Raw genomic sequence first — 21,161 nt, 5'->3', positions numbered from 1 at the left:
ATACTGTCATCTCTATCACGTGCCGCCTTCAAACCTCCTATCTTATATGAAACCCTAAACATATATTTATTATTATCATTAAACCTTAGTTATCATCTCGTCTTATCCTCACTTCATCACGACTTCCTTCATCCTTCTCTCTCATTTCTTTCTCTTCGATCACAATCGACCACTGATGTAATACTCGTCCGATTCTTTGTAGATAATTTTTATCCCTATCTCTCTGATCAGTATCTTCATGCTACCTCTACCTCTTACGCTATATGTATCCTTTCTTGTCCTTTCAAATTCACCATATAGAAAAAGTTATTTCCTAAGATCCATTCCGGATGGAGACAATCCTTGCTCATTACTAACCAGCCAAATTATTTATAAGTAAAGGTTTACGAATTTTATTGATACAAATGATGTAATTTTAGCCTAATTTTGACTTCATCAATCATCTTATTTCCCCTAATCATAACTCAAGTATTAGATTCACCTGTATAGGCCAGTCCTTGTGGAGGCGACATTACTCCTACCATTCATATTTGAGTGAATTTCAAATAAAAATATTTTTTTTGATTTAGGAAAATTAAATTTATGTCACATAAAATTAACACTGTAATTTTACTCCATCATGAACCATTCTCCCAATCACCACTCCCCCTTCACCAGTTTAGTCCTTGTTGGCATTTGTTAGCCAATCAGGTTGTCGGTTGTGTGGGATTTGTCCTCCTTGTTAGTTGCCCCAATCGTTGTTGGCTTAAGCACTTCCGATCATTGGTCAACGGCTAGCTTGTGTGCCTTCTGCCCTTGATGGCTGGCCGTTGGTTGTGGAATAATGTTTTTTATCTTTTTATTATTATCTGTTTTTTATTTAAATTCAACAACTCTAACATTGAGCCTGTAATAATGAATAAATAATGATAAACATGTAAATTTAACACACATAACCAACTAGGCCATCAGATTTAATTTCACAATAATATAATAATAATTTATGACGGTATGCTTCATATTGGATTTGTCAAGTTCTCTTGTTGTGGTACTGGAAGAACATTGATTCATCTCCATCAGATATATTAGGTTAGATCCATTACTTCTGTTATTATCATTTACCATTATCACTACACCTCATCCCATCATATCCATCCCAGATTTCCATCTCGTCTCCATCTAATTATAAACCCTAATTCACCAATTTCAGCTTATACATCCATCACCGCCCTTTCTCTATCTCATCCATCTTAATCCTCCATCATTCTCCACTCAAATCACATCTTATTTATGATTCTTATTCATACTCATATAACCCTTATTAAATAGTTATTATCACCTTCTGACCTCAGCCTTTCCCCTCATTTCTCTATCTGAAATTGATACAAATATCCTCTCATCATTCTTGGAACACCATTGAGACTGTGTAAATTATTAATAACCATTCCTTGTGGGGATGATGCATACTTATCATTTACTAGCCAAATTTATTTCCATATCCGGTTCATATGAATTTATTCGTTAAACTTAAGAAAATCAACCACATAATAAAATCCTAATATTTGAGTTTATCAATTTAAGATGCATCAATAAAAAAAAATTTAATGAAACACTTCACCTATTCTCAGAAAAAAAATTACTTAATATCAAACGTCTCTACTTCAAACTCAAATGGCAAAATATGAAAATATATCAATTAAATTAAGGAATAATCTTCAATCACTTCCATGATTTCAATTAAAAATCAATATATAGTTATAAAATAACTAGATGAAGCCAAATTAACATTATTATTATTATTTTAGGAAATAAGAGGGTTTTTATTCACGGGGACCCAATGAACCCCAAATTAAAAAAGTTTTTCCAAGGTATTGTGTGGTGAGAAAGTAAATAAACTGGCTGACCAATGCTCCAAACACATGAGCCTGGAGTCATAGCAGTCTAGTGGGAAATAACAGTAGACATACCTTAGGAGGGAACATGTCCTCTCAATGCGTAGGGTCCGCACGCCGCTCTGCATGCCCCGCCGCATGTCGCTCCGTATGCCGCTCCACACATCGCGCTGTCGCCGCTCCGCACGTCGCTCTGCACATCGCTCCACATGCCGCTACGCTCGTCACTCCGCACGCCGCTCAGCACGTCGCTCCGCACGCCACTCCGCATGCCGCTCCACCTGTCGCTCCGCACGCCACACCGCGCGTTGCTCCGCATGTCGCTCTGCACGCTGCTCCGCACTTCACTCCACACACGGGTTTTTGGCCTTTGCATCGATAGTTTGTAATGTCGACGTCCTAACCACGTGGATAGGCGTGTGGTTCTGGCCGGACGTGGCAGAGCACCCAGGAGATGAGTCTCCAGCAGAAGCAGCCAGAGGTGTGCTCCATTGGGTCGCGTTCCCCCAAGAGCAGGGTTGTGAGCCACTGAGAGCTGGTGTGTGGATGCGTCAAAGCAGCATAGGCTTGTTGCTCTGCATCAGAAGTAGAAAGAGTTGGGTTGCGAGGGAAAGAAGAAGTGGTAGGAATGTAGATAAAGATGTTGAGGGAAAGCTAAGCAGAGTGAAGGGTAGGGGAGCGAGGAGGGGAAGAAGCGAGAGGAAGGGAAGAAGAAAAGGAGAGTGAGAGAGGAGTGAAAGGAAGAAGGATAGAAAGACTGAGGGAAGGAGGGGCATCACCCCAATTAGCGGCCCCAGGCAATGTGCCACTGTCAGGGCTCATCATGAGTCTGACGGATCCGTAGGGAGGGGAGACCCACTATATCTAGGCAATGTGCCCTTCGGGCAGTAGTGGGCATGGTAGACTAGTTAGAAAACACGGTACGCACCCCATTGCGGGCTGCGTGCGTAGCGAGGGCGTCAGCCATCTGGTTACCTTCCCTGAACTGGTGGGTGACGGCATCGCAAAATATCCTGCCAAACCTCCGCTAGCCGCCAGTGTGTGCAAATGCCAATACGCAGCATATCGACTAAAATACGTGAATCTGATTCCACTATGATATTTGAAATGTTCCTCTCCTCGCAGAGAAGTAACCCATCCCTAATAGCACGGGCTTCGGCCACCGTGTTCATCTGGTCCTCGTAGAAACATGAGAAGGCAAAGATGATACTCCCTGAGGAATCCCTCAGGATACCACCTCCTCTGGCTGGACCCGGATTACCCCGGGAGGCCCCGTCCACATTGAGCTTGACCAGCTTTGGAGTGGGGAATGTCCAACGCACCATAGCGATAGTAGTAACTGGGAGAGAAGGTGAGATGGAAATCCCCCAGCAGCCCATGGCCTGAAAAATAAGCCCAAGGTGAGATGGACCACGTGGCGCATGATCTCCTGGGCTCTCATAGAACTCCCCTCGAACCGAGCGGCATTGCGTCCCTTCCATATCTCCCAAAGCATATAAACTATGGATACCCGTAGGAAGGGAGTAATGCGAGTACTCACTGGGGAGTTAAAGATGCGGTGAAAGGTTCCAAAGTGATTAGTGCCAAAGGAAGGATCGACTAGGGACCAAGACTGGAGAAGGCGATGCCAACAGTGGGAGGCGATCTCGCTATGGAAGAAGAGGTGGTCTCAAGTCTCCGTCTGGGGGATAGGGCAGCAATGACACCTGGAACAGGCGTCATGTCCTACTGTGGGCATACGGTCATTGTAGGCAGACCCTTATGCATGAATTTCCACATAAAAAAGGAAACTCTTGGGACAAGGTCTGGATGCCAGATGAGAGAGCCCCATATCTGAGAGGGGGAACGGTGGCGGAAATGTTTCCAGGTGGAACGACAAGAGAACTGACCGTCCAAGGTAAGAGTCCAGATAGGGCGGTCAGGTGCGAGGCCTAAAGTCACCGAGCGGAGTGGGGATAACAATGACTCCAGTAGGCCATGCTGAGTGAGGAAAGGCAAGGTGACCCCGTCGAGGAGGCGGGAGACAATAAGCCTTGGCGATGAAGGTATGAAACTATCATGGCTGGCTAAGGGAGAGTCCAAAAGCCAGGTGTCGCACCAAGCGTTAACATCTCCTCGTCCTATCGACCACCATATCAGTGGTTTCATCTCGAGCCAGTGTCTTTGCCAATCAGCCCAGCGTTTGACTCCCTTTATATCTATCTCGGTGTTGGCCCAGTCCCCATATTTGGTGGCGATAAACCATGGCAAGGGGGACTAAGTGGTGCGCATCCTCCAAACGAGTTTCTTTTGGAGCATATTGAGGACATCTTGTGGCCGCCGGATGTCCAAGCCACCTTCGGTCAACGGTCTGCAGGCTTTTTCCCAGGATACCCGGTGTTGCTTCTTAGGGCCCTCTAGGGTGCCATCCCATAAGAAAGCCGTACAAAGGCGTCGGATAGCCTGTAACACCGTGTCTGGCACCGCATGGACCACTAGGAGGTGGATGGGCATGGTCAACAAAACATGTCTGAGAAGTTGGATGCGGCCTCCCGATGAGAGGAGCTTTAGCTTCCAACCATCTAATTTGCCTCTGATTTTTTTGAGCAGTCCATCAAAATAGTGGATACGTGTGCGGCCCTGGAAGATGGGACAACCAAGATAGTCAAAAGGGAGGTGTCCTCGTGAAAAGCCGGTGAGGTCTTGGATACGTCTGATAGTAGTAAGACTGGCCGAGGTATCTACCATGAAGCTACTCTTGGAAATGTTAACGAGTTGGTCGGTGGCATTCTCGTACTCGGTGAGGGCGTCCATCAGACCTCGTAGGGATGTCGCTGAGCCATCGAGGAAGAGAATGGCATCATTGGCGAACATGGAGTTTGAGAGGATGGGGCAACCCCGTTTGGAATGGTAAGGAAGGATGCGTCCCTTCGTAATACCTCTGGTGAACGTCCGACTAAGGGCCTCGACAACTACGATAAAGAGAGTAGGGGAGAGCGAATCTCCCTGTCGGAGACCCCTAGTAGCTGTAAAAAAAGACGTGGAGAGGCCATTCAATATCAGGGAAAAATGGTTTTCCTTTACGCATGACTCAACTAAGGTGATAAAATCCGCCTGGAAGCCAAATTGATGTAGTACGTCAGTAAGGAAAGACCATTCTATGCGATCAAATGCTTTTTCCATATCCAATTTTACTATGCCGTTCGAGCAAAGAATAGAGTAATCTATGGATTGAGTTAATTCATGGACGAGCATGATATTATCATGAATATGACGTCTGTGGACAAAACCACACTGTTCCGGGGACACTAGGGTATCGAGGATGAGGCCCAAATGCTTTGTAATGATTTTTGATATCACTTTATAGCATACATTACAAAGACTAATAGGGTGTAAATCTTTGAAGGAGGTAGGAATAGCTCGTTTGGGAATGAGGGCGATGAGCGTAGCTTTCCAGCTCCTAGGAAAATGCCTAGTCCCGAAGATTTCTTTGACTGCGCTAATGAGATCTGCACCACCAATATCCCAGCATGCAACAAAGAAATCTGCCGGGAAGCCATCTGGCCTAGGGGAATGATGACGAGCCATGGAGAACACTATATCACGGATCTCGCGACTACTAGGTATCTGGCTAATGTCAGCCGATTGCTCTTGGGTGACTAAGGTGGGTACAGAGGTGAGGATCCGGTCAGAGGGGACAATAAGCTGGGAGGTGAGGAGAGTGCGAAAGTAGTCCATTCCCGCATCCCTCATCGCGTTCTGATCCTGGTCGTATATGTCTAAAAGGGCGGTATAATCAGAACGAGAGCGATGAGCATTGGATGCGTGAAAGAAGCGTGTATTACAATCTCCTTCAACCAGCCAATGAATACATGATTTTTGGAGATAGTATATCTCCTACCGATGGACCAAAGCGTCTAAGTGTACATGAGCGGCCTGTCTCTGTTCCCAAGTGGAGGCTGCCCAGTGACCATGGAGTGAAGTATCAAGCGCCTTCAGCTCGATCTCCATGGCCTCCACTTGCTGGTGTATGTGTCCAAACACATTTCGGTTCCACCACTTAAGATGGAGTTTTAGGTTTCGCAGACGATATGCAAGATTTTCTGCCAGGGAGTCCGAGATGCTCCCTATTCAATGAGTCCGCACAAAACCTAAAAAACCTTCATGTTCCAACCACATGGTTTGGAACAAAAATGGTGGACAAGAAAAGGATTGCGCTGACTCCGGCAGGACGAGAAGCGGGGCATGATCAGAACGATAGCGCGTGAGAATAGAGAACGAGATCGGGTGAGAAATCAAAGCTGCGTTATTCATGAAGCAACGATCAATGCACTCATATATTCGAGCACCGGCTTGTCTCTCATTGCACCACGTCCAAGATGGGCCAATGGTGACCGGCTCAATAAGGCTGGCTTGGAATATGAAGTCATTAAAGGTCTCCATATTCCATCCTCTAGGTACCCGACCTCCTTGACGCTCGTCAATTCTCCTAACGCAATTGAAATCTCCGGGCAAGTACCAAGGGTGGGTGGTAAGGTCGGGGTGCATATGGGGAAGATGTATAAGGTCTTCCTAGAGAGATTCCCGATCATGTGCTCGGTAGGAGGCATAAATGAAGGAAAAGAAGTAATGTTGGTTAGGGCCTTGCACTCGCATAGTAACGTGCTGAGGCCCTTCGTCCAAAAGGTGCAAAGTATATTCCTGTGACCAAAAGATCCATATATGGTTCGAAGGATTTGAATGGAAGTTTTCCATACGGAATCTTTGGAGTAGGGGTTGGAGGTGGCCGGGTGGTATTATGGGTTCAATGAGCCCCATAATTCCAAGTTTATGCTTCATGACCAAATGGGCAAGGTGGGACTGTGTTTCGAGGTTACCCAATCCTCGACAGTTCCATGTGAGCATAGGGATCATAATATGGGGTGGGTGGAGGCTCGAGCCCGTGATCTTGTGTAGTAGGGGGAGTGGTGAGTCCTACGTGGGTGAGGTGTGTGTGAGTAGTACCCAGTCTGAGTGTGGGAAGCCTTTTCCGGAGGATCAGATGAAAGGTATGAATCCTCCTCCTCACTAGAAGTGACATGGTCACTCGTGACTAGGTCTGAAGAAGGGAGGATGGAAGGTTGACGATTCGTGCCTCGATGAGCTAGGGGCATCCTGGAGGGACTACTCGGCCTCAGTCCTGCCCCTCCCTCGCCAACCACACCCAAATCTGGAGGCTCCCTCCCAGTATCCAAGTGTACCTCATGTACTCCATCTGGCGGATGTGGAGTAGGAAGGATGTCGGACCGTGAAGAAGCTGGAGGGGGGGAGAGGAAATGCAGGGTGCGGACTAGAGAAGGAGGGACGAGGGTGGACGATGGGGGAATGAATGATGAGGAGGTGATGCGAAGGGAAAATGGTAGGCCTGAACCTAAGAGTGGGAGAAGCGCCTCTCCCATCTTAGATTTGGGCCTCGATGAGCTAGGGCCAGAGGAGGTGCTGTTAGGAGAGTTAGTGAGGAGGGTCAGGCGTAAGCGTGGTAGGAGGGAGGATGACGGGGTAGGAGAGGAGGTGGTTGTGTGTGATGAGGCAGGAGATGTGAGGAGCGGCGTAGGTGCTCTAGGAGCAGGTGATGGTCTAGAGGCAGATGAGAGTCTAGGACGGGGGGATTGGGGCGGTGAGAGAGTAAGGGGGCGAGAAGGGGGAGGGTGAGTAGTCAAGGGGTCGTCGTGTGTGTCCAATGCAGAAAAAGCATTGGAGGTGGAAAGGGCATGTGTGACCATAGTGCCTGTGGATGGGTGGGTCATGCGTGGCTGATAGATCATCCTAGGTCATCCGAGTCTAGTGGTGCTGGGTGGGTCCCTAGCTACTGGACCTCTGGAAGGGGCTTGAGGGCGAGGGGGTTGGAGAGGAGGTTCAGGATGGGATGTCTGGGATGGGGCAGTGGAGGGCTTAGGACGAGTAGGAGGGGGTCCACCGTGGCTGGAGGTCGCTACGTACTCATCGTAATGTAAGGGAGATAGGGGCACCAACTCTGACTCCTCCGTTGATCTATGACAAGTAGCCACAGTGTGGCCAAGTGTGGTGCAATGCATGCAAAAAGTAGGGAGCCTCTCATATATGATGTTCTGGGTGAAGGTTTCCTCCCCATTGTGTATCAAAATGCTCCTATGGAGCGGGGCTGTGAGGTCAACCTCCACACATGCACGAGCGTATCCTGGGCGATTAAAAATCTCCACGCTCGGGTCCGGACGAATAAATGTGCCTATGGTGCCCACTATGGATTCTAGCGCTCTGGGGGTGAATAAGTGGGCCGGGAGTCCAGGAAACCCTATCCACAAGGGAACAGAGGCTCTATGGAGACTACGTGCATCCGAAGCAGCCTGGGCGAACCACCGAGATGTATGCATGACTAGCTCCCCGATTGCCCAGATCGGCCTACTCCAGGCTTTCCGGTAGTCCGTCTCTAACTCGAAGCGAATGAGGACTGTACGCTGGTTGATAAGCCAAAAATAGGGGTGAAAATTACGCAAATTTTTTAGCCCTTGTCGTTGTGAATTTTTGGCTTATGCAATAAAATTTATAAAACTATACTTAATATGTATAGTGATAAGTATGAGTGTCGTCCAAGGGAGGCAAGTAGGAATTTCAATTTGATTTTATTTTTGGTGTTTTAGATCCTAATTAGAGTGAATTTGATCTTCAATGAGGATCAAGTCACCCTAATTAGGTGAGAATTTAGAGAGGGGGGTAGAAGAGATGAGATGAAAAGAAGAAATGTGGGCTCTAGATTGAATTAATTGATCCAATTGGATGGATCAAAGAATTCAATTAGAGAAGTTGGAAGAAATTTTTGATTTAAGTTTTGGTTGGTTTTGAGAATTTGCTAAATCAGAAATAAAAAGGGAAATCTTAATCTCCTAAGAATTAAAACTAAATTTTTTAGAGTTTTCTTTTGGAATGCAATTGAATGCCAAGGTAAATCCCTCAATTTCTCCTCTCAATCCTAATCAGGGCTTGTACATGCCGCTCAAGCCAAGCGATTTAGAAGTTCAGATCAGAATAGAGATGAAGAAACAAACAACTTAACCTAATTCATTCAAAATGCATAAAAGTTCAAATACAATCAAGGAAAAAAAGTACCAGATAACTTGATCCAAGCTAGAGCTCCTCCCTGTCTTGCAGCTGTGATAGAGCACCATCCAGAATGAGCTCCCCCACTCGAAATTTAGCTTTTATACTTAGGTTATAGGGTAAAAATCACCATTTTACCCCCGTTCAGTACTTAATATTTATCTATCAATGTAGGCTAGATCTGAATGATCTAACCGTACAGATAGAAAGAGGGGATCAAGACGAACAAATCCGTAAAAAATCATCTCAATCGGACTTCAGGATCAAAAGTTATTAATAAATCAATTTTAAACCAATTTAATCCATTGGATTTAAAACTGATTTATTTATTAGTTTCGTTTTTAAACACGCAATGACGTGTCGCTCTCTCATTGGCTGGCGCATTTTGAATCCTCCTTTTTGCAGAAAAGTCCTTAAAAAGCCTGGAATTGCTTTGGACGCCGCCCAAAAGTAATTGCGTATATGCCCCTGGCGCACTCTCTCTCCTCCGATTTCTCCTAAAACATTAAAAATATATATTAAAAATTGCAATAAAACCCTGAATGATTTTAAATAGGATCTTTACGCCTGCCGTGGCGACCGAGAGCTGTTTTCAGGGTCTTTTTGCAACGAAACGTTGCAAAAAGGCCCCGAAAAGTCTAGAAATTGCATAAATACATTTTTTCTCTTATAAATATGCCCTTTTTTCATAGAATAAATGCATTTCTTCTTGAAATAAATCCCAGAAAATTCCTAAAAATTCGTAAAAAATTCTAGAAAATTCTATAAAATTCCCTGATTAATTCCCATGTTGATAAATGTCGAAATAAACTTTTTAATGTGCCATTTTCATCCAAAAATAATTATTTCGAGCTTCAATAAATCCTTAAAAATTCATATAATTAACAGAAAATTAGGGAAAAATCAGAAATTACTTGGAAGCATTATTTTTGTGTAAATATATGATAACAACCCAAATTTAAGCCTTTTAAATGCATAAATCATGCTAATAACATGAAATAAAGACCGAAATTAGGGTGTTATCACTGGTCCTTGGCCCCTACAGTGACCTGTCCTTGGAAGTTACCCGGCGCAAGGTAAATTCGTTCGATATCAGGAATCTACGGGCGTGGCTGGGTAAATCAGCCAGTAAGTGTGCGGAGGAACGGCATAGCTAGCTAGGGGACCTCCTTTGAGTAGAAAGTTACCATACGAATGCCATCTCGCTCCTCATACGGTTGATAGGTATGGTATCGTGATAGGCGGGGCAAGTATCTCGCGGCGAGGTCGTGTATGTGTGTCCCTTGACGTCTCTCCTAGTGCTTTTTGGGCCCAAACCCCTTGAAGTTGGGGTCCCTCTTTCATCCCTTTGCCATTGAGTCTCGTCAGGTTCAAATCTTGGAGGGGTGGGCCTCCGGTAACTTTCTGGGCCCAAGTCCCAGATGGGGATGGTAACGTGCCCAAATGTGCCAGACCGGATGGCAGAGTCTGCTCAAGTGGGATGGCAGGGAGAGCGGGCCCTAATTGGGCAGGGTTCAAGGGGTCCATGGTAGACGGTGATTGTCCCAGGGGGTTCGGCCCATGTTGGGCCTGGCCCAGGGGGGCCGGCCCGGGCTGGGTCTGGGCCTGGCCCAGGCTGGGCCTGAGGCTGGTCCTCGATGGACGGAACATTAAATGCTCCGTCTAGTGACTTTAAGTCACGTGGGGTAGGATGGATGCCGTCCATCGACTTCCCGTTGGGAAGATGGACGGACGGTAGAGGGTCCGCGTCGCCTTTTGTAAAAAGCAAAGCGTCGGATGACGTCATGCTGATGTCACCCGATGGGGGAAAATTTTCCCCAAGAACTCAACTCCAAACCCCGTTTTTGTCTAAAAAATTGCCAAAATCTGTCGTTTGAAAGCCAAATCAACACGAAAGTAAAAGAGAAAATGAAGATGATCGACAGACGCGTTGATAGAGACCAAAAAATTCCAAAATAATGGAGTGTAGGAAGAGATATCACCGAATGAAGATCATCCTGCAGTTTTCTTCATTTTTCTGCAAATCTTCATTTCTGGCTGCTTTAATCCACATTTGGAGCGTGTGATCACTCGCTTTCGGTAGATTGCAGGCTTCCAAATCCAATGCCACCATTTTCAGCTCGATCTGAGCCCTCGCAAAGTTTTGACCCTCCAAACGAAAAATTGCAGGAGAGAGAACGTCCCACTCCTTGTACCTCCTCGTTGAACAAGCAGAGACATTATTATTTTAATGCCACTGTAAACTTATTTGTGCGTTGATTTTACATAAATTTATTGGTCAAACCAAAAAATGCTAAGAACCTAAGTAAATCCTATTTTTTGAGTTTAGCATTTTATGATGCATTGATAAAAAAAGATTTAATGACACACTCAACCCAATCTTATTCAAGTTTTTATTTATTAGGAAATGTTTATAGTTAAAAATTAAATGGCAAAATCTCAAAATATATGAATCCAATTAAGGATATATCTTGAATCAATTTCATGATTTCAATTAAACATTAATAGAAAATATTTAAACTCAGCTCTATTGGATATCAAATATTTTTTAAAGGTTTTATAAAAGGATCCATGTGAAAGCTCCTTGATTCAATCAATTTAAAATTTCAAGTTCAATATAAATTTTTCAAACATTAAAAAAACTGTGATTCTAAATTCATATCACTCTCCTTTACTTTCCCACAAATTTAGGTCTCCACTCTAATTCAGTATCAGGGCAACATTAAATTATTCATTTTAATTCCCCCTCTTAATATCTATATCTATCAAATAGTAATTTTCTCTTTATCAATTTCAACGGCTTCTTCTGGATAAACTTTAACTCCACAACAACCAAATATATATTTTCAGTTTCAAGGCAAAGTATCTTACAACTTTTGCAATCTCAGACAAAATACAAATATATTAACCACGATTTTTCCTCTCCTTTTAAGGTCTGCACTTCCCTCAATTTAAATTCAAGATATTATATGATTTATATGCTTTAAAATACATCCAAAATATTATTATTATAATTCAGACATTATATTAGAGTAAACTCTACATGATTAAAAGTGAATAATATCGCATATTCTTGTTTTTGATATTTCAAGCTAAATAAAAGTTATATAAGGTTAAGTGATTAAAATCATTCAAATGTTAAATAAAACAAAATCATCATTCAAGTATGTCTATGCAGCAGATGGAATGAAAAAATTATGAGTGACTTAGTGAACCATTAGTTATCCACATTTAAAGACAAAGCTACCTTTGTTATTTCAGCAAAAAACCTAAGGATGGTGGATGGATCGTCAGATTTTTGCCATTTAAAGTTGGAGTAATCTGAGTCCTTCATTTGATCTCTCTCGTCATCTTATATTTCCAGTGCAACGCGGAATGGCAGAATTTTGCAAAGAATTTGCATCACAGTATTCATTTGAAAAGGGCTTCAATGAAGTGCGGACGTGCACCCTTTGATTTTAAGGAAAGTCCACCAATGATTGTCTCATTTTTTATGCTTTAAATCATACTTGATCTAGTGTCCCTAAAATATCCAAAAAGGACCAAATCATTACCTATTAATGTTTTGTGCTCCAAACCGCATGTGCTTGGAAAAAAGGGATAGAGAATAACATTGCATCTATTGCACTAGTTTCTTGCCAATAAATTCTATTGAGACAGTACATGCACCATTACAAATATCAATCATGTCAGTGTGCCTTTATTGCAAAGGGCCTCTTTTTACAAGCACATATTCATGATCTATAAATATAAAAATTCAAAACTTGCCCTCGTAAAAATAAGGGTTTTTCTTAACCACGAGTAAATGAGCTCGAGATGTTCTCAATCGGCAAAGCCTCTAAAGCCTGAGGTGATCTCAATCGGCAATGCCTCTAGGTGTTCTCAATCGGTGAAGCCTCGAAGGTGTTCTCAATCGGCGAAGCCTCCATTGCCTTTTAGCCGAAGTGTTCTTAGTCGGCGAAGCCTCCATTGCCTTAGCTGAGGTGTTCTCAATCGACGAAGCCTAAAACTCCAAGGTTTTCACAATCGGCAAAGCCTCTAAAACCTGAGTTGATCTCAATCGGCGATGCCTCTAGGAGTTCTCAATCGGTGAAGCCTCGAAGGTGTTCCCAATCGATGAAGCCTCCTGGCCTTCTCAGAGTAGATCTGAATCGGTGATGCCTAAAATCCTGATTTTAGAATTTTTACACACTAATACTACGTCCCCTTTTTCTTAATGGTTTAAGGCCCCTTCCAAAACACATAAGGGTGTCCATCTCGATCAATCTCTCCCTTTTCCCTTCTTACAACATTCTTTGGCCTTATAGATTCTGTATAAGTGTATATTTTAAAGTTAGGCAGAAAAGTAATACTAGAATAGTAGATGGAAAAACTGTCCAAATCAATGGTCGTTGCCCATGATTCAATGTTCCCAATCCTGTGCCCCGGCCAATTATTGGACGGTGTTATTCATCCAACGTAGACCAATGGATTATATTGTGCCACCTGGTGGGGCATACAAATAAAATAAAATACCTGATTAAAAAATATATTTAAATAAATCCATAAATATATATTCCAAAAATATTTTCATTATGAATTTAAACATCAGATCATTCTATAAAAATACCTGAAAATCTATTAAAATTATAATGCCATTTTTAAATCAAAATATACCCATAAAAATAAATTCAAAGAAAATTTTGAACATCTAAATTTACTTTATTTATGAAACGAATGACATAAACTTTTATAATTGAATACAAATCTTGATTCTTTATGGCTTCATTCATTTTTAGTTATAATAAAATGATTTTATGCTCATTTAGATAATAAAACTGATAGAAATACATGTGGCCAAAAATATAATCACACATTCATCTCATTCAACATTCATGGATACAATTATATTCATTATAGTGCATGTGTCATGCTTATGATAAAGTGCAAATACATGGTCCAATTTAGTGAATTATGATAAAATCATGACATACAGATCATTATTTGTTAGATGTGTGTTCTTAATATTTCAATTGAAATAATACTTCAGAAAGACATCAAAATATCATGATATAGTAGCTCTATCTAGTCTCACTCATATGACGAGTAGGGGTAATATTGTAACCATTAGTGTGGAGATACTAAGGATAGACAGTGGGTGATCTTTAGCAGAAAGAGCTCGCTGAATTGATCAGCGATAGGAAAATCATCACTCATGTTTTATCACTACACATTTGATATCTTTTGCTTGAATGTAAGGATAAGAATGTGCATTCCATGTGTTATGTTAGGAAGTGATGTCAAGCCAATAACACCACCATAATTATTTAAGTTCATTGAATAAAATAAAATAGTACGTTCATTATTATTCTAGTGTGATGATTATAATGAAGTCCATGAATACGTGCCATGACCTAGTGAATTATGATGAGATCATAATACAGTGATCGCTAATCTTTAAACATGTATTCTAAATATTCCTATTCGAGGGATAGTCGAGATGGATATCAAATTAGATATAATAGCACTAATTGATCCAACTTATATGATGAGTGATGGAAATATATGTGGCCGGCAAGCCAATCGCACATTCCACATCTCGTTCTATGTTCATTAATAGAACATATTCATTATAGTGCGCGTGTAATGCTTATAATGAAGTCCATGAATACATGATCAGACTTAGTGAATGATGATGAGATCATAATACAGAGATCACTAGTCTTTAAGCATGTGTTCTAAACATTCCTATTCGAAGGATACACAAGAAGGACATTGAAGTATCCAGATTGAATAACACTATCTAGCCTCACTCATATGATGAGTATGGCCAGTCCCGTAGCCATTAGTGTGGAGATAGTGGGTGTTGTTTAGTGGAAAAAGTTCACTGTATTGATCCGTACTAATCCTTGAATGGTATTATACTGAACTGTCAATCAAGTTGATTCACGCCACGATTGTGTAAGTGGTCCTTAGACCTAAGACACCAAAGACGTTTTGTGGACTGACGGTTGTACTTTGACTATGGCCAATAAGTCTCTAATCATGGAATTCTAAACGGTCTTAGTTCGGGTACATCAAGAAGTTCACGAAGACGATTGAGTGGTCAAGATGGGATCGCCCACCCTTGGTATAAGAGGTGACAGCTCAAGGAAGACGATGAGATGAAGTCCTTGGCCAAGGTAGTTAAATATCGGAGAAGACTTCTCCAATGACTTAGGGTATGGTCAACTGTCAAACCCTAATTAGTCACCCAAGGAGCATCAAGTGGTTAGGGTTTGACAGTTGACCATACCCTAAGTCGTCCAAGGAGCATCAAGTGGATGAGGGATTATACGTACATGGTAACCGATGACGAACATGTTCTATGAGTGAGTTGATACACACTCCTCCGTATATTCGAGATCACGAGGTGTAGCTTGGCTCCCCACATGTTTGAGACTCGACCTATCGATTGGGTTAAATACATCCGACGTTAATTAATCTATATGATAATATAGTTAATTGATTTGGAAATCAAATAAAGGTTATTGGGCCACTAGAGTCATTAACTAGATTGATACATGGGCCTAGAGGGTCACACGCAGATGGTCTTTTTGACATCGTAAGATATAGTTAAATTTTGGAGTTTTTATAAAAAATACCCACTTAGTATAAATACGGAAATGCCCTGAAAAAAATTCCCCCATGCCAGAATTGTTCAGGGACCTTCCCCTTCTTCTCCCCTCTCCCAACACCCCTCTCCATGCCCGATGTGATCGAAACGGCGTAACGACGACGGTGGAGGTAGAACGGGGCTCGTTAATGAGAAGGAGGAGATTCAACGTGCTGAGGATTGCGTGGATACAATTAGAGATTGCACACTTGAGTAGCTCGACTGGTCTCGCTCTGGGATCGAAGAAATCACAGATGCGACCCATGAAAAGGTACTTCATTTCAATGATTTTATCGATACTATTTTGATTCCGTTCAAGTCTTCCGCTATGGAATGTTTTGATTTGTTCATCCATGTCAAGGCCTCTAGAACCCAACAATAAGTATAGCTGATCCTATGGCTATTAGTATGGCGACACTAAGGACAGATAGTGGGTGCTTTTTTGGAGAAAGAAATATTCTGTATGAATCCATGAATGATATTACACTTAAACGTCAATCAAATTGATTCATGTCACGGTTGTATAAGTGATCCACTGACCTGAGACACCAAGGACATTTCGTGAATGGATGACTACATTTTGACTAAGGATTATGAGCCTCTAATCATGGGATTCAAACAAGTCAAAGCTCAGATGTAGTAAGAAGCTCACAGAGATAATTGAGTGGTCAAGACAAGATCATCCGCCTTTGGTATAAGAGGAGATTGAGTGAAGGAAGATGAGCCAGAAAATCCCTGTCCAGGGTAGTGATGATGTTAGAGAAGGCAATCTCCAATGATCCCCACGACACATCAGTTCTAATTGAATGACATATCAGGGTTTGACGAAAAACCATACCCTAAGTCATTCGAGAGTCTTGCTCGGATGATGGATTATATATATACGGTAACCAATAACAACAAAGGTTCCATGAGAGTTTAAACAATACTCAGTATCTTCTAGAGTATGAGGTATAGCTCGGCACCCCGCGGGCTGGAAACTTAACCTATGGATAGGGTTACATCAATCCTTAGTTAATTAATCTATTTGTTGATATAGTTAATGAATAAGGTTGGCCAATAATTCTTCTTGGGCCACTAAAGTTATTAACTAGAATGATACATGGGCCTACAAGGTCACAAGCATAAGGTCATAAGGGCATTGGTGTATATATTTTACTTTGTAAAGTTTTTCAGAAAAAACTTAAGTAAAATATAAATAGGGAAGGGGCACTCATTTCAAGCAACCAGGGTAGCCAAGTTTAAGAGCCCCCCTTTCTCCACTCTCTTCTCCACTCAACCAAGGAGAGTGTCTACATGGTGAGAAGATCTTAAAGATTTTTAAGAAGAGTAGAAGAAGACAAGGTGGAGATCCAAGCGCCAAGTGATCGCGTGGATACTTCTAGAGGCCAGACACATGAACGGCTTCAGAACAATCTCAGAGTGGCAAAGTCAAGGGTGGAATAAGTTCCCCACAAGGTACATTTGATGTATGTTTTAAAGATCGATTACGAATTGATTAACACGCTTCCACATGATGGATATTATGTGGCCGTCAAGTTAATCAAACATTCCATGTTTATTTAAGTTCATTGAATAGAATATTTATTTTCATTATTACTCCGTGTGATGTTTATTATGAAGTCCATGAATACGTGTAATGACTGAGTGAATTATGATGAGATCATAATACAATGATCACTGGTCTTTAAACATGTATTCTAAATATTCCTATTCGATGGATAGTCGAGACAGACATCAAATTATCCGCATAGAATATCACTAGCTGATCCTACTTATACGATAAATATAGCCGATCCTATAGCTATTAGTGTGGTGACACTAAGGACAGATAGTGGGTGCTCTTTAAAGAAAGAGTTCACTAAATTGATCTGTATGAATCCCTGAATGGTATTATACCTAAACGTCAATCAGGTTGATTCAAGTCATAGTTGTATAAGTGATCCACTGACCTGAGACACCAAAGACATCTCGTGAGTGGACGACTACATTTTGACTATGACTTACGAGCCTCTAATCAAGGGATTCAAATAAGTTGTAGATCGGATGTAGTAACAAGCTTATAGAGATGATTGAGTGGCCAAGATGGGATCATCCGCCCTCGTTATAAGAGGAGATTGACTCGAGGAAGACGATGCATAAAAAATCCCTGGCCAGGGTAGTGAGGATATTGGAAAAGGCGTTCTCCAATGATCTCGGTTATGCATCAGTATTGATCGAATGACGGATTAGGGTTTGACGATAAACGATACTCTAAGTCATTCGAGAGTCTCGCGCGGATGATGGATTATACATATACGGTAATCGATGGCAGTAAAGGTTCCATGAGAGAGTTCGAGACTACTCGGTATCTTCTAGAGCAAGAGGTGTAGCTTGGCACCCCACGGGCTAGAAACTTAACCTATTGATTGAGTTAAATCGATCCTTATTTAATTAATCTATATGTTGTTATACTTAATTAATAAGGTTGGTCAATAAATATTATTGGGCCATTAAAGTTATTAACTAGAACGATACATGGGCCTAGAGGGTCACACGCACAAGGTCATAAGGGCATTGGTGGATATATTTTACTTTCGAGTGTTTTTGAGAAAAAACCTTAAGTGAAATATAAAGAGGGAAAGGGGTCTCATTTGAAGCACCCATGCAAGCATAATTTGAGAGCCTCTCCCCTTCTCCACTCTCTTATCCGCTCATCCAAGGAAGAGTGTCTTCATGGTGAGGAGATCTTCTAGATTTTCAAGAAGAGTTGAAGAAGAAGACGTGGAGATCCAAGCGCCGAGTGTTTGCGTGGATACTTCTAGAGGCCGGACGCGTGAACGGCTTCAGAACGATCTTGGAGTGGCAAAGTCAAGAGTGGAACGAGTTCCCCAAAAGGTACACTCAGTATGTTGATTTTAAAGATCGATTGTGAATCGATCGACCACACTTCCGCATCCATAGAAACGTGATTTACATGGACGAACCAAAGCATCGAATCCAACACCAGATCCATGGAATCATGGTTTGCATGGATGAACCAAGGCACCGAACCTAACACTCTCTTACCTCTCTCTATCTTGTTTCTCGTCTCTCTCTCTCTCTCAGCTCATCCCTGTCTCTTGTTTATCATCTATTTTTCCTTGCTAAGCTCTCTCTTACCTCTCTGCATCTCGTTTCTCATAGCGGGAGCGGGCTTTGACGACAAGAATGGGAGGAAGGGGGCCGACGACAGTGGACTAGAGGGTGCGGAGGAGGGAGAGGGGCAGGGAGACAACTCGAACTGGAGGGGGAGGGAGACAAATCGAAAGGGAGGGGTAGGGAGACAACTTGTACAGGGCAGGACTCTTGACTCCTAACGCAGATGATGAGACGAAGTAGGCAATCGCAGCGTCATGACCTTTTTTTTTGTCCCCGACGAGGGATGGGACAATTATAACTCGAACGGGACGAATCTGGCTGAGTTGGGACGAGGATGAAAATTATTCACCTTGGACGAATCACTGGATGGAACGGTTTGGACGAAGCTGAAATATACGCGATGTCGGAGGGGACGTCGGACAGGACGATCTTCATCGCGTCCCATCCATCGTCGACGTCTTGGATGATCCGGAACTATACATATGATGTATGATATTTTAGAGATCAATTTGTAATCAATCATAGCTTTTGTTTCATAGGAAATAGTTTTATACCTATCAATCAATGCGCCAAAACCCAAAACATACAAAATTCTAGTGAATAAATTTAAAGGCCAAATAACATTTATTGACCAACCTTATTAATTAATTATATCAACATATAGATTAATTAATCAATGATCAATTTAACCCAATCGATAGGTTAAGTTTTCAACCCGTGGGTGCCAAGCTACACTTCGTGCTATAGAAGACTTAGAGTAAGTCTTTGAACTCTCTTATGGAACCTTGCCCATCATTGGTTACCAAATATGTATAATCCTTCATCCATACGAAAATCCCCAACAACTTAGTGTATGGTTAATCGTCAAACCCTAATCTATCATTTAGTTCAAGCCTAACTTCAAGCCAAACTTGAAAAATCCTAATATATGCAATTTATGTGTCCTTGTCCATATATTTTGTGACCCAATATAATTAATAAAATATCCTAACCTTATTAATTAACTATATCACATATAGATAAATTAATAAAATATCAATTTAACCCAAACTATTGGTTTAGTTGCCAGCCCTTGGGGTGGCAGACTACACCTTGTGTCCTAGAAGATGCAACTAAGTGTGCCAACCATCTCATTGAACCTTTACCATTGTTGAGTAACATGCATGTATCTTCTCTCATATGTACAATACTCTCAAATGACTCGGGTACGGCTTTCTGACGAACCCTCATTGTAATTAGTATTGAAGCATGAAAAAACATCAAAGAAAAACCTCTATAATATTTCCACTACATTGCCCACGGATTCAACTAAATAATCTTCCTTCAGTCAAAATCCTTTAATATCAAGGGCACACTATCCCCGCCCCCCTTCACTGCATAATCAGTTTTATGGACTTGTTGCACCTGAACTAGGACAGGTTTGAATCCCCTAATTAGAGACTCATAAGTATAGTCAACATACAATCGTTTATCCAAACGTAATTTGATGTCTCAAGTCTAAGGACCTGTTACAAAACTGTTACATTAATACAACTACCATGCTATAGGTATACTACCATTTAGGGATCATGGAAATTGATTTAGTGAAATCTATCCACAAATAGCACCCACCATTTTTTTGTAATGTCTCCACATTAATGGCTACGTGATAGGTCATTCTCATCATATGAGTGGGACTAGACGGTGTTATCTTATCTAGATATTTCGATGTCCTTCTTAAGTATCCTTTCAATAAGAATTTTTTGGAGCACATGTTTAAAGACTGATGGTCACCATATTATGATCTCACGTCAATTCACTTAGTCATTACATTTATTCATGGATCTAATATCAGTTGTAAGAGGATGATCTGAGAATATTTAGGAATGAGGAAAGGTAAATCTTACTGAAACAAAGAGTACATTAAGGGAACATAGATAATCAAGAAATAGGGGATTGGAAGTATCTTGAAGATGAGAATCCTTTGATCTTGAAACTGAGAGAGAAACTTTCTGAATTCATATATTGAAAGTATCTTAAAGAAGACAGACTTGGGATTGATTTGAGAATATTTAAGATGCGGCTTTCATAGTTAGTCCTATATATTGACGAATCCTACATCATGCAAACATGAGTAGTGACTAAAAAATAGACAACATTTTACCATTACAACTATATTCATAATATCTCCTTGTGTAAGATAGATAAACGTTTTCTAAAAATGAAGTTCATATATTTTAGTCATCTTAACAATTCTAGAAAAATATAATACAATACTTATCAAAGTTCCATAAGTCTTCATATGAAATATGAACATGAATAAATACTTCAACAACTTAAAGGATGATACAAAATGCCAATTCATTGACTTGATTATATACTTCACTAAAACTGAACGTGGCAGCATAGTTTTACCTTTTCGCCTTGCATAATTGCTTAACAGTGAATGTGAAACTAAAGACTCA

This window comes from Wolffia australiana, chromosome 7, assembly GCF_029677425.1.
Source record: "Wolffia australiana isolate 7733 chromosome 7, ASM2967742v1".
Taxonomy (NCBI): Eukaryota; Viridiplantae; Streptophyta; class Magnoliopsida; order Alismatales; family Araceae; genus Wolffia; species Wolffia australiana.
This window is presented reverse-complemented; position numbering follows the sequence as displayed.